The following is a 16,033-nucleotide window of genomic DNA, read 5'->3' as shown; positions in this document are numbered from 1 at the left end:
TATGCCGCATACAAATAGAGATGGATTTTTATGGAAAAGGTCGATTTGTTTAATTTTGCAACATCTTCCGACATCCGAGTACATGTACATCAAGATTTATTCATAAAGAAAAACAAAAACAATGACTAGATTACACAGGATACCGGACTTCTCAGATCAACAACAAAACAAACACTGGCCTAATTAGACATGATATCATATTTCTTACACTGGTCAGATTATATAGGATACCAAACTGTTCAGGTTGATTACAAAACACTTCCAGACTAGGTTTAATTTCGCAACATCTTCCGACATCCGGGCACATGTACACATCCGAAATCGGGGTACATGTACACAAAGATTCATTTATATCGCCTCTAGTGACATTAATCATTTCAACATCATTTACATGTATATAATGTTCATCTGTCTATTTCCGACACTTAAAATCAGGAAAATTATATATTTGACAAGGTACAAGTAGTAAACTCAAATTACCGTTACATATAGGAATGGCGACAATACTTTCATAACAATAATCTGGCACTCATTTCTTTTAACAATACATAGTCGTGAAATTTTGAAAATGAGATAGTTCTCATTTTCGCTAAAATTTTCCACGAAATTAACCGTCCCTTTTTTTTAAAAAAAAAAAGAAGAAAGGTTCCATCTTTAGATCCGCCACTGTAATATAAACGTATTTCATGTCAATATTATACTGATACACCACGATGTAGCAGAACTAGCCGCGATGAAAAAGACAGTGTTCCCTCGATGTAATAAATGCCGTGGAGACAGGAACTGATAAAGTGTTTAATCCCCGGTTCAACCCCATCTCTTTCCCGAAATACGCGCTAGAACAAGGAGACAGTAGTACCCTGTGTAGCGCTGAGATATACGCGATAGACCGAAAAGACAGAATTAACCTGTGTAGCACTGATATATATGCGCTAGAACGAGGAGACAGTATTGCCCTGTGTAGCACTGAGATATACGCGCTAGACAGAGGAAACAGTATTGCCCGGTGTAGCACTGAGATATACGCGCTAGAACAAGGAGATAGTATTTCCCTGTGTAGCACTGAGCTATACGCGCTAGAACAAGGATATAGTATTACCCTGTTTAGTACTGGGATGGTGATCAACATACACTCTTCCTGTTTTAATGCAGCTTTTATTTTTTTTTTTTTTCATTTTGCTTATAACATTGATCTCCTTTTTGCAAAATACTAATGATGGACGGATCCAAGGGAGTGGGGATGATGCGCTGGGGGGCCCGGGCGACCTTATCAATTAGCAAAAATGAAAATAGCTTATTTTTGTGTTTAAATGCGTACATTAAAATGTGTTTATCAAGGATTTCTTGGGGTCCCTTGGTGTCCCCTAGCTTATTCTCTGGATCCGCCTCTGCAAATTTAGATACACAAATCTGTGCTGGCATATTTGAACAATGGTTGGTCGAATGATGGTACAAGAGATCCAATCTAAACTCCCCTGATATCCTACGTGTATCCGTCTTTGGAAAAGTACAAAACTTTTCCCACTACATTCTGAATTAAGCTGAAAGGACGCATGCAGCTTAAGTAAGGACATCCGAATTTTGTAAAAACTTCAAGAAGTACCACTTTCAAAATGGTGAGGTTTTTTCATATCATGTTTCACCAATATACCGATTCGTACAGAGAATGACACTTAAAAAATTGTCATTTTCATTTGTAAAATTTACAAAAAAAAAGAGGCTCTAAAAGAGCCGATCGCTCAACCTTGCAAACCATGCCCTATTAACTAAGTAAGTAAAGGTGTCATGCTTTGTTGCCATGTTTGACAAAACATTGCTGAAAAAGAGCATATACTGATGAATTCTGTAAGTTAAAAAGAATACCTAAGACACTGTAAAATGTTAAAAACATGAGGGGGCGTTAGCCAAATACATTTACTGAAAAAGAACATAATATGAAGTTAAACCAATTGCTATCTATAATTTTGTATCATCACCATTCATATCAGGAGACCATATTTATTATATAAACCAATTATCGTTGAAATCAAAGCAAGTATAAAAATTAGCGGGGAAATGGCCGCATTATTCGATAATTGAGGAAAAAATAGCAAAAAGGGCAAATATTTTTCAGGGGCACTAACTCCTACAGCAGACAACAAATCATTTTAGAAATTTCGTAAAGGTCCTTCTTCTGATGGTGAACAATATTACGGTTTTTTTATTCAACGGTTTTTGAGTTATTTGCAGAAAAAAACTGTATTTAGACTCACATATTCTGTTTTTAGTAACAGTGGCCATGTTTTTTCATCAATGAAAAATCCAAACAGTCATTTTTTTGCAGGATAATCTAAGTGTAGATGTGTATATTTTCATGATAATTAGTTGCATGTCTAGATAAGCATATTTTGATTTCCGTTAATCTTATATCCAGAAGTTTATCTTTATTATGATTTTAAGTGGTTTTCTATAGGAAAGGTGATGAAGTACAGTATCATGTTACCCATTTAGGATGTTGTTTTAAGTAGTTGTCAAAGATTTTGATTTATCGGAAACTGGTGCTAAGTTGGTGTTGAATTGGTGCTTAATTTAGGTCATTTATGTAAGATATGATAATAAAAATAGTTGGTGCATAGTTGGTGTTAAACAGTATATAAGGACTTTAAATTTCAGTTTTTTGGGGGAAATTGAAGGTTGAAATTAAGTAGTGGAATAGAATGGGATAGCCAGTCAAATAAACTTTAAGGATTGAGACTTGGCATATTTGGCTGATCGAACTTGATGTTCAGGGATATACGTTTATATATTTATTTTATGTGGTTAAGGGATGTGTTTTTGGAGACAAGTGATGCCAGAGGAATATTGTTTTTGAGAGTTGGAACTTGCCGTAACTGAAAGTTACGTCGTTACTGTTGAGAGGTTATTGTAAATTATTGACGTTAGTATAACTTGCCTTAACAGGAAGTTATCGTGTTCCGGACTATGGTCCGAGGTTCCGGGCAGTGGTCCGAGGTTATAGATTGTATATGGTTGACGAAAGTATAACTTGCCTGAACAGAAAATTATTGCTATATGGAGAATTCCTCGCTTTTTGATGTCTGTTGTGTTGTTCCCCTGTGCCATGTGAATCCAATCCGTATTAAGCGTATTAAGGAATCTGATAACTTGATTGAGCGCACGATATGTGAGTTTTCGTAATTTCCTGATGTCAAAATAACTTTTTATCCTGTAACATGTATTTTCTGTATAATCGTAATAAATTGTAGATTAGTGACAATTCTCTTTATTTTGAACCTGCCTGGAATTGTGAGCAACTTAGCTTCTGTGGTTAAAACATACCAGCCAAGAGCTTTGTGCGTACTCGACCGCCATGGCATAAGGAACAATCATTATAGCTTCCATACAAATGATCCATTCAGGAGTTTCAGACCGAAGACGACGACGACGAACGCCAAGTGATGGCAATAGCTTACATGGCCTATGGCCAGGTGAGCTAATATGGGAAATAATGTCCTAACAACCATTTTTCTGAGCAACGTCGGCAGGCGCACCTCCTTTTCAAAGTGTCTGGACCCGGCCCTACATATATGATGTATGATTTATTGAATCGAAGAAATCTAGAGTAACGTACTGGTTGTTACATTGTAATTCGTGATAAAAGTGCAAGCCACTTTGAACGTGATTTAATTTAACTTTGAAATTCTATGAATTTAAAAACTGCACAGGAAACCCCTAACTGTGCCTCAATTTGTTTCATAAGACACGTTCTCCTAAGGTATACCACAAAACATGACATGGAACGGACGATTGCTGTATACGTATGTTTCCGTTTTGTGGGTTTTACATTGTTCGCAATAATATAGCATTCTTTTAAAATCGGATATTAGCTTCGGTGACTGTGTAGATTTTTGATACCTAAATTACGTCCAATATCTTTTGCATAATGAAGATCACAGCTTTGTAAAATGACATTTGTCGTTAGACTGTAGTGACTGGAGATATTCGACTCTTCAAGAAGATCTGTGATGCAGGATTTAAAGACTATACTTTAATATGTGTTCACGAATTTATACAGAAATAGTGGAAGCCATGTATAACATGCCACAGTGTTCAAGTGTTTATCAAGCTGTTAGTTTTACAATGCAACCAAAACTGATTTTTTTCTTAATCTCGGCCATGTCTGCTACGCTGAAAAATAAATAGATTTTTTTTCTTGACTATTGTAGTGATACGCGGATCGAGATTTTGTGCTGAAAAACTAGAAATAAAAAACAGTTAATCCTTCCAAGAATTTTGGCACGAAGAAAAGAGCTGAGACAAAAATGCACCAAGTTCTGCTATAATTTTAAAATCGGATCGGACAAATTCCTAACAGATTCTTCCGTCTTGTACATACGAGATTTTTTTCGTATAACTTGAAAGGCCGGGTTATTTCGGTTGAGAATTTTTGTACTTTTTTGCATTTTCGGTCTGTTGACAAGCCAAATTATTGTACCATTCCATCATACCATATTGTTTTTGACAGGTTGGCTTAACCGCAGTTCATTTTTACAGCATTAATAATCCCGTTGTAAGACAGCAGTTCTGACTGTGGTAATCATTACTCATCAGGAAATCGGCCTTGAGGGTAATGTTTAGAACGTAACATAAATATCTAATTCACGTCAAACATTTGCCGCCCCATCGTCGGGGATGGTGTTGCATACATTTTTGGCGGTGCTCCTGACCGCGACGGTGGCATTGACACAACCAAAGACATCCCGGAAGGTCGCATGTTATCACCATGATGACCATCACCAGTCCGTTTACGACTTTACGTTACTCGATGTCCATCATGAGAAGAATATTAGTTTTTCGGATTATCAAGGGCAGGTAAGATATATGTATATTATACATTTTTTTTCTAAATTGAATGATTGATTGATTGGTGGGGTTTAACGCCCGAGCAGCGATATTTCAGCTATATTCAGGCGAGAAGAAGCTTGAAAATTTTTATTTATTATTTGTTTGTTAACCAATTTATTTTAAAAAATGTGTTCAAATAGATATCAGCTTTTACATACTCTTTTGGTAAAGTATTACTTAAGCTAGGCCTAGGGATGGAGTTCCTTGCATGCATACGCCAGACCCCAACTCCCAAAAGATAATATTAATAATAATGAAAAAAAAAAATAGAATATAAATAAAAATTAAAAATATAAAAAAAATCATTCTGTTACATACCTGGAACAATCATGCGTCTGTTTGCAAGTTTTAAATGCGCATTTCTATTCGAAAAATAATAATCGCTTTTCTGCTTAAAAAGAGATGCCTTTTTATTTGTAATTTCAAATTCTGACTTGTTTTTGTTATAATTTCTCGAACAGGTGCAAGCTGCAGTTTTTTTGTAAGCACGAAGAATGTGTGTGATTTGTTACATTGTTTATGCTATCATTTTTGAACACCGCATTCTCCATATCGGTAACATGTTTATCTGATGCATCGTGTTGTAAATTAAGGCGTGATTCGAAAAGTTTGATAAAGATAAAATCTCGAGGATCATATTACTATTGCTGAGAAAGTTTTAAAACTACGGTATTTGGGATCAATCTTTTCATTTTTATGGATGTTATTATTTTCATTTACAGAGTATCTTATAGTGTTTTTTTGTTTTTTGTTTTTTGTTTTTGTTTTTGTTTTTGTCTGAATGAATGTATTCTTTAAGTTTAAATATGCCTGTTTGTATGTGCATATTCTGTGGAAGGTATTTATACATATATATATACCTTACCTAGCTGGCCGAGTGGTCTAGGGCGCTGGACATTGTGCAGGCGGTGTTGCCATAGATGTCACAGCGGTACAAGTTCGAGTCCCGCGGAGGGAACGACCACAAATTTACATCGCAAATGTGACAATTCTAACATCGTTGGGATTTTTCAGACCTTTCTATACGTTTAGTTTATCTTCCCTGTATCAATTTGATCCGATGGAGCAGTGTAGCGAATAGAGTCGTCACATTCTGAGACTATATGTATTCATGGTTTGGAGTATGATAAGCAATATATCATACATAAAGCTAAAATATAAACTGCACACACACTAAAGAAAACACAAACACGGCAAAACAGCAGAACAAAAAAAATGGGTATAAAAACGGAGGTCTGTAAATGAGGAGTAATAACACATTTGCCAATTAAATATAGGCAGTAGTCGAGAGTAATGGTCTAAAGGGTATGTCCGAATGACAAATAGGAATATCAGGGTAAAAAACGGAAAATTCCACCGCAATGGCCCTGACTTGGTACAGGCATTTCAAAATTAAAGGTGGGTTAAACTCTTCTACTCTAAACATAACGCAATGGTTTTTATATTAAATGTAAAAGGGGCGTTATGTATGCAAAAAATGCCAGATTTTTCCCGATCTATCAAATACAAATACCGATTTCTGCACAGTTGCTGCGGAAATGATGCATATAACCCTGAAAGTGTAAATACACTTACGGATTGTGCAAGTTTGGAAAAAGGTACGTTTTATCGTGAACAAATGTTGCCTGAATTTGCCGTAAAATCTTGGGAATTGGAATGAGTGGGATCATTTCCAATATACATTGTGATAGGGATGAGCCGCTGGAATATATCACCTTTTCATGCTTCAATTTATTTATGATGCGGATATCACATTGTTCATATGTAATATCCTCAATATAAGGGCAATTGATATGGTGAATATCTCAAGATTGTCAGCTCACTATATGATAAAGTTGGGGTTCTCGATTTGGGAGTTGCTTACAATATCTGAAATTATATGGAGTGACCCAACCCCTTTCTCAAGAATATGTATACATGTATAATGCACTTTAGTTAAAAGATTGATAGTTTTTAAGTAATGCTTCTTTATGCAGCAAAACATTCACGAAATATGTACGGTAGTTCACGTTTACGCGGTCTTTACCATTAAAGATGCTATAGTTTATCGCTGTGCTCACTTACGCGGTCGTTACCATTAAATATGCTGTAGTTTATCCCTGTGCTCATTTACGCGGTCGTTACCATTAAAGATGCTATAATTTATGATCCTGTGCTCACTTAGATTTATTAACTATCCGTGCATTTTTGCTGATAAAGCTTTTTATAATGGTTAAGAATATAAACACAAACTTCATTGATAAGATAATTTATAAACATAACACAAACTTCATTGATAAGATAATTTGATCCTTTGCCAATACAAATTCGTTTATATTAAAGATAGCTTATGCATGGAACATACGCTCAAATACATCTTTTGTTTGTTTAACTTAATATTTTGAACTCAACCTTCTTAGGTTACTTTGATATCTTAACCAGGTAAAATTATGTTTGATTACTAATGCCTGACTACCTGAAATCTGGCCTGTTAAATTACTGAAGTCTGACTACCTTGGAAACTGAAATCTGGACTGTAAAATTACTGAAGCCTGACTACACTGGAAAAAGAAATCTGGCCTGTTAAATTACTGAAGTCTGACTACCTTTGAAACTGAAATCTGATCTGTTAATTACTGAAGACTGACTACCCTGTAAACTGAAATATGGCCTGTTAAATTACTGAAGTCTGACTACCTTGGAAACTGAAATCTGGACTGTAAAATTACTGAAGCCTGACTACCCTGGAAACCGAAATCTGAACTGTTAAATTATTGCTGAAGTCTGTTTGATGATAGATGCCTCACCTGTTTGGTGACTGAAGCGTTACCTGTTTTGGTGACTGAAGCCTTGTCTGTTTGGTGACTGAAGCATTACCTGTTTGATGACTGAAGCCTTGTCTGTTTGATGACTGAAGCCTCATCTGTTTGGTGACTGAAATCTTACCTGTTTGGTGACTGAATCCTAACCTGTTTAGTAACTGAAGTCTCAACTGTTTGGTGACTGAAGCCTTAGCTACTTGATGAATGAAGTCTCACATGTTTGGTGACTGAAGCCTTACCTGTTTAGGTACTGAAGTCTTACCTGTTTGCTGACTGAAGCTTTGCCTGTTTGGTGACTGAAGCCTTCCCTGTTTGGTGACTGAAGCCTTCCCTGTCTGACTACTTAAGACTATCTTACCTGTTTGATGACTGATTCCTTACCTATCTGACTACTTAAGACTGTCTTACCTTTTTGATGACTAAATCTTTACCTGTCTGACTACTTAAGACGGCGTCACCTGTTTGATGACTTAATCCTTACTTCTTTGACTACTTAAGACGGCCTCACCTGTTTGACAACTTTAGCCTCCCTGATTACTGAAGCCTTACATGCGTTTCTAAAGCTTTTTATGTCGAAGGCCGCAAGCTTAACTGCACGTAATGTCATACAGATATAAGGAATTACATTCAAAATGATTTGGTATTGACCTTTTTGTACTTATAGGTTCTCTTGTTGGTCAACGTAGCTGGGTTTTGAGGTTCAACTCCCCAGTATTACGGACTGAATGCACTACAGGAAACCTACAAAAACTTCCAGATCATAGGAATTCCATGTAACCAGTTTGGAAAGGTGAGTACACAGCAAAAACACCTAGTTTCAATTCGGAAAGGCGAGTATACAAAATGTACTAAGTACTTTAAGATTACCCAGTTTGGTTAGATAAGTACTCTTCAAGATTACCTAGTTCGGAATGGTGAATATACTTCAAAATTACCTACTTTCGAGTTTGAAAATCCAGTGCTTTTCTAACTTGTATCACCCAGTTTGAGGACCCTTCAATATCATCCATTATTTGGTAAGGTGGGTACCATTCAATATTACCAAGTTTAAAATGTCATTGAAATTCGAAATTACCCAGTTTCAGTCTGGATATTCAGTTCAAGATTACTTTGAATTCGTAAAAGTTTTATCAAGGATTATAGCAGACTTCGGAAATCGAAAACATTTCTGTATCCTTTTGGAACAAACTTGAATGAATAGACATATTAAAACTACAGCAACAATTTCAGTGTATTTACAGTAAAAACTAAATTGAATTAGCAGAGTTAGTGTAAACATTTATGATCGATAAAGAATACAAATGTTAAGTCATACGCCCATCAATGTATGTTCGAAAAAAGGTAATACACATATGTAGATATATATAGACAAAAAGTCAAACTTTTAAAATGAAAGGTAAACATTTAGATAACGCATTACACTCGTTTTTAAAAGATAAAACAGAATTCTGCATCATGCTTGCAGAAACCAAATTAGTAACATTCCTACACGAGTACAGATAAGTAAAGATTGATTGAAGTTTACGTAATGTAACTGATACAAATAGATAGTACAGATATAAAATTGTAGGACGATACCAGCTTTCTGCGCCTGTTCGATACAAGCTGTAGGTCGAAATAATCCTTATACGACCGCCGTTGGACGGATGTATTATTGTACATGTGTATACTACTGAACTACATGTAGGTGGAGTCCATTCTAACAGTTGTTTTTTAATGTCATCGTTAATTGGATGTGGCTTCTATGATATAATGCAAAATAAACAGTAGAAATCTGGAATGGGGGCATTAATGGGACATTTCTGTGTGTGTAAAACAACCAATGTATCAGTTTTGTTGTATCGGACGTGTACATGTATAAACAAGTACGGAAATTCATAGCGAAGACGAATTCAACGAGTATAGTTGTAATTTTACAGTTATTTTTTTACGAATAGGATCCAGTTTTTAGTGATGTGCATGTTGCTCATTTACTTTTGTTTCTAATGTGCTTGTTATTTTTGTTTTTTTTTTCATGTTCTTTGCTGTATCTGTCTATTATTTTTTTCTGTCTAGTTGTAATCCCTGAATTGTGTTCTTTTTATCCCCATTCGAAATCTGATTTCCACTACGATTTTTCGTACTTACAAGTTTGACCTACCGCTCTGTTTTATTATTTTCCAGCAAGAGCCTGGTCGCAATGGAACGGAGATCCTTAACGGTTTAAAGTATGTGAGACCAGGAAATGATTTTGCACCGAAATTTCCACTGACACAAAAAGTTGACGTGAACGGTGGAGATCAGCATCCACTTTTTACATACCTAAAAGTAAGTAAGGGGGCTAAATAGCAATGGATAATCCGACGGTGTGGTTATATTCGGTTTCTGTGCTTATTCGTGTATAGAAAAATGACAACTACAACATCCCAATCCTCCCCCAAAAAACCAAACAAAAAAAAAAACCTTACGGTGCATTATTTTTAGCTGAAAAAAATAGGGTAGAATAAAAGGAAACACTAATGGCATTGTTTGCTGATGTCAATTATAAACAAAACATTTGACACCGGTCTCTTCCACATAATTAGCAAAAGAAGGAACAACTAAAAATTTCCCCAAAGTATGAATTACTGCAAACCATGCACATATGGAATGATTGATATAATTTTTTTATGTGACGTATCATGTACCTTTACGTCTTATATTTCCTGCAAATGACAAAACGACTCCATAAATCACCAGAAAGTCTGTAAGGACTCTCAAACGTTTTTTTTTTTTTTAAATGTTAATATTTTGAACGTTTGAAAATATGTCATATAAAGTAATTAAACAGATAGCAGTGATTTATCGCATGTTCCATGTGTAAAAAAATGATAATTTATTCCAGGAATATCTCCCACAAAACAGTAAATAATGAATCAATGGTATCATAGAACCCACAGATTTAATGAATGCGCGGGACGAGTTAAATCTACAAGCGTTCATGGCCCAAATAATAATAATATTGTGGTTGTTCACAATTACCAATTGACTTATCTTATTTATGACACCGATTATTGCTTTTTCAACATTAATGATTGGAATTCGTGTTATGACTTTTTGGCGGGAGAAAGTCCGAGAGTGAAATAATGAATTTATTACACAATATGAGATATCATAATTTATCACATCGGGAACATTAAAAAAATCCCTGTTATCAATAAAATAAAACTTTCTACACGAACCAAGGATAACGACACAACAAACAACTTGAAATAATTCAAATAACAAATTATCCTTGGATTTCTAAAATAAAAAAACCAGCTTCTATAGTGAAGCATTTACACGCGATACCAATGATATTATGACATCAGTACTGAATTTTAATAAGTGCACTTCTTCCATGTTTTGCCTTTCCCTCCTTGAATTGTAACATTTGCTACTTATTCATATATTTAGGATTATTGCCCCCCTGTAGACGACATCTTTTACACAGAAGGCAATGGTATCTTCTATAAACCGTACCGTAACAGTGATATCAGGTGGAACTTCGAAAAATTCCTGATAAATAAAGAAGGGAAAGCTGTAATGAGATACCCAACCCGAATTCTCCCTTTAGAACTCTCTAAGGATATTGAGGATCTACTCAATGAAAACATTGATAGTGGTACAAGTACTGTGTCACAAGGGCGATGACTAGGAAAGACAGTAGCTACGTCTTTATTGCTCCAAAAGTTGTATTTTACACTTATTTTCTTTTCAGTTTGAATTTTATATGAAATATTTTCCGCATTGGTACTCTAATGAAAAAAAGCCATACAATGTATGCATTTTTTTGTTTTGTATTCACACGTGTAGTCTCGTTCCCAACCCATCATTTGACCTACATTATACACACTCACTTTGAGTTAACGGTTTTTAGTGATATGATGTCCGTCCTTTCGTCCGCGCTTAATTCCTTCCGTTACGAAGAGGGTGCCCATCTCTTATTCGTAACTCTTCTTACAGCATTAAATGGAATTTAATGAATCTTTTAGAGAATCTTTATTACATGTTCCCATCAATTTGGATCTAAAAGGCGCATGTTGTCAAATTGGGCGTGGGGTATCAAATAAGTGAGCATTGCTCACATATTTTCTAGTTTGTTTTTGTATGTGTCATTAAATAAGAATTTGGAAGTTTAGAAAAGATATCGTTCTTGATTTTGTTCGATTTGGTTAAGTGGACGTAAGGTTTTCTCAAAAATGCAGATCTGAAAATAGAGAGGACTATAGCTACATAAAACTATAGCAAACGTAGACCGAAAAGTACTTGGTTTTCTAGACAATGAATCATTTCTGCCATAGGCAATTTTATATGGATCAGTCTAAATCAATGGCTAAATACATTATCACTTGATGTTAACAGTGTATTTAAGGGTGTTCGCTGGTCTATTTCAGAATAATAAAATTTCAAAAGGTGAAATCTTTTAAGTTCTTACAGGCTAGAACTATATAACAAGAAACAAATGTATGGGTCAGCACGCTCTTTATTTCTTTTTTAGATCTGAGCATTTGAAATTTGGCGGGAAAAGAATTTCTTCATATTGTCCATAGGTTTCGTCTAAGTAGGTTTTATCTATTAAATTTACTGAATAAATAACAAAAAAAAAAAAAAAAACAGTTTAAGGTGAGTTTAATGAAATAGTGGAAAAGTCACTGGACAAAAAATATTAATCCTAAGGAATGGATAAAACCAGAGAAGTCCGAAAACTGACAAAAATGGCTGTACTTGAGCAGTGAACATCCTTAAGTATGGTAAGTTCATTCGTCTGTGTTCTAGCCATCATTGAATGAATCATTTCTACCATAGGCAGTGCCTGAATTTTAAATGGATCACTACTTAAATAAATTGCTAAAAGATCGTCATATAATGTAAAAAAAATAGTGTATTTAAGACTTTTTTCATTGTTCTTGTATTTTATCACTATTTTTACAGTGAATGAAGAAACCACCATCAAAGAGGAAACTCTTGGTGGTTTTGGATCAAATCGTGTTTGATTAGTTTATGCATTCAGGCTCTTCAAACATGATATTTTGTGAAAATATCCAATAAAATATTAGAACCCTGATTGTGTTACTGAAGCATTTGTCAAGGTAAAGGCTATTACATTTATTAACAGTTGGTTCATGTAACGTTAGGAAGCTTTATTATATGTAATGATCCTCAGTAGTGAAATAATTTTATACTTCAACCGTTCATAGACTATTTTAGCAGTCAAAATGCATTGACTTGACACATATTTGTAAGTGATATACGGTCACTGGAGCAGAGTGGTTGCGCAGTGGATGCGATTTTACGATTGTTTGTTCAATTATGTAATTGGGAAGCTAGACGACGAGCACTATAACTTTTTTCTACGACCATGATTTCGATTAAAAACGATCTTTCTAATCCTACGTTTATTTACACAATATATACATTCACATATTTGAATACAATGTTTACCTATCGAACTCTGATTTCTAACTGACCAAAATTATATGCTGAATCTGAACTAATAAACCCAATTAACTTAACTGTAACGGAAAACTCCCCAAATTACCAATTTGAACTTTTACTTTCTCAGTGTCTGTCTGATACAGATCATTAAACATGTTAAGCAGCTGACCGCTATCAAAATAATTAATTAGTTCCATATACTGGATGACCAGACAAACAACGACTATCTTATCTTAACTAAATCAAGGTTACAATTCGATTTCTATGTAAAATTATCCATGGAAATTAAAAGTGAAAAGAAATAAAACTAATTAAAAAAAGTTATCTAAAACATATGAAAATTGAAGTAAAAAAATATAATTGTCTTCTAAACTGTCACTGACTGAATATCACTTTTTGTCGCAAACGTTACATTGTTTCGAAGTTGCCAGGATATCGCCTGCTTTGAATACAAAAACAAAAACGTTTCGTTTGAAATTTTTGTTGCTGTAATAAAGGCAGTAACAGTGCATTGATGACAATTCTTTGATATACCAATTCGGCTCAATCCGGTGAAAATGCTTGGCACAGCCGGCCACGCACTTTCCTGATGTTCTAAGCCTCATGTACCAGTTTCATGTCATGACAAGTCAAAGCATTTCTTAAACTTGCTTGTTCGTTATAATTGCTTGTTATTGTCTATAGAATTTTTAAAAAAAAGTTGACATACCCACACTTTAATGCTACGATTTGATTGCTATAGTAAAAGAATACATAATCTTTAAAAATCTTCATCAAAATTTCATGATTTTATGTTAAATACATTCTAAAATTACACGTTTACCGCGGACGTGTCATTTTATAAGCAACTCGGTGGATGTTTCTGGAAAAGCAGAGGACACTTACCTTACCGGTGCATCTTGTGCATTCTCCAAGTTTTTAATGGATTCCGAGTTGTTCATTCACTTTTGTTTTTTCGTATTATTTCGGTTCTTTGTTGTGTGTGTCTAGCCGTTATTGTTCTTTTGATTATTGTTCGGTTCTTTGTTGTGTGTGTCTAGCCGTTATTGTTCTTTTGATTACAGTTCAGTTCTTTGTTGTGTGTGTCTAGACGTTATTGTTCTTTTGATTACAGTCCGGTTCTTTGTTGTGTATGTCTAGCATTATTGTTCTTTTTATTACAGTTCGGTTCTTTGTTGTGTGTGTCTAGCCGTTATTGTTCTTTTGATTATTGTTCGGTTCTTTGTTGTGTGTGTCTAGCCGTTATTGTTCTTTTGATTATTGTTCGGTTCTTTGTTGTGTGTGTCTAGCCGTTATTGTTCTTTTGATTACAGTTCAGTTCTTTGTTGTGTGTGTCTAGACGTTATTGTTCTTTTGATTACAGTCCGGTTCTTTGTTGTGTGTGTCTAGCCTTTATTGTTCTTTTGATTACAGTTCAGTTCTTTGTTGTGTGTGTCTAGCCTTTATTGTTCTTTTGATTACAGTTCGGTTCTTTGTTGTGTATGTCTAGCCGTTATTGTTCTTTTGATTACAGTTCAGTTCTTTGTTGTGTGTGTCTAGACGTTATTGTTCTTTTGATTATTGTTCGGTTCTTTGTTGTGTGTGTCTAGACGTTATTGTTCTTTTGATTATTGTTCGGTTCTTTGTTGTGTGTGTCTAGCCGTTATTGTTCTTTTGATTATTGTTCGGTTCTTTGTTGTGTGTGTCTAGCCGTTATTGTTCTTTTGATTACAGTTCAGTTCTTTGTTGTGTGTGTCTAGCCGTTATTGTTCTTTTGATTACAGTTCGGTTCTTTGTTGTGTATGTCTAGCCGTTATTGTTCTTTTGATTACAGTTCGGTTCTTTGTTGTGTGTGTCTAGCCTTTATTGTTCTTTTTATTACGGTTCGGTTCTTTGTTGTGTATGTCTAGACGTTATTGTTCTTTTGATTACAGTTCGGTTCTTTGTTGTGTGTGTCTAGCCTTTATTGTTCTTTTTATTACGGTTCGGTTCTTTGTTGTGTATGTCTAGACGTTATTGTTCTTTGGATTACAGTTCGGTTCTTTGTTGTGTATGTCTAGACGTTATTGTTCTTTTGATTACAGTTCAGTTCTTTGTTGTGTGTGTCTAGCCGTTATTGTTCTTTTGATTACACTTCGGTTCTTTGTTGTGTATGTCTAGCCGTTATTGTTCTTTTGATTACAGTTCGGTTCTTTGTTGTGTGTGTCTAGCCGTTATTGTTCTTTTGATTACAGTTCGGTTCTTTGTTGTGTATGTCTAGACGTTATTGTTCTTTTGATTACAGTTCGGTTCTTTGTTGTGTGTGTCTAGACGTTATTGTTCTTTTGATTACAGTTCGGTTCTTTGTTGTGTATGTCTAACCGTTATTGTTCTTTTGATTACAGTTCGGTTCTTTGTTGTGTGTGTCTAGCCTTTATTGTTCTTTTTATTACGGTTCGGTTCTTTGTTGTGTATGTCTAGACGTTATTGTTCTTTTGATTACAGTTCGGTTCTTTGTTGTGTGTGTCTAGCCTTTATTGTTCTTTTTATTACGGTTCGGTTCTTTGTTGTGTATGTCTAGACGTTATTGTTCTTTGGATTACAGTTCGGTTCTTTGTTGTGTATGTCTAGACGTTATTGTTCTTTTGATTACAGTTCGGTTCTTTGTTGTGTGTGTCTAACCGTTATTGTTCTTTTGATTACACTTCGGTTCTTTGTTGTGTGTGTCTAGCCGTTTTCCTTGGATAATGTTCTTTTTATTACAGTTCGGTTCTTTGTTGTGTGTGTCTAGCCGTTATCCCTGGATTATGTTCTTTTTATTACAGTTCGGTTCTTTGTTGTGTGTGTCTAGACGTTATTGTTCTTTTGATTACAGTTCGGTTCTTTGTTGTGTGTGTCTAGCGTTATTGTTCTTTTGATTACAGTTCGGTTCTTTGTTGTGTGTGTCTAGCCGT

General features: G+C 34.9%; 1 pseudogene across 1 annotated transcript; it reads left to right on the top strand.

Annotated features, from left to right (window-relative positions):
• Positions 1 to 4,578: 4,578 nt before the first annotated feature.
• LOC148597759 (glutathione peroxidase-like) lies at positions 4,579 to 12,750 on the top strand (annotated as a pseudogene). The gene is made up of 4 exons (XR_015918744.1): positions 4,579 to 4,851; positions 8,350 to 8,475; positions 9,849 to 9,992; positions 11,100 to 12,750. The product of XR_015918744.1 is annotated as a glutathione peroxidase-like (transcript).
• The last annotated feature ends 3,283 nt before the right edge of the window (positions 12,751 to 16,033 follow it).

Source organism: Perna viridis, chromosome 14 (genome assembly GCF_037379345.1).
Source record: "Perna viridis isolate PV_CMFRI_1.1 ecotype Kerala chromosome 14, ASM3737934v1, whole genome shotgun sequence".
Classification (NCBI taxonomy): domain Eukaryota; kingdom Metazoa; phylum Mollusca; class Bivalvia; order Mytilida; family Mytilidae; genus Perna; species Perna viridis.
Note: the sequence above shows the minus strand (reverse complement) of the source record. Positions and strands in the feature narration are given on the sequence as shown.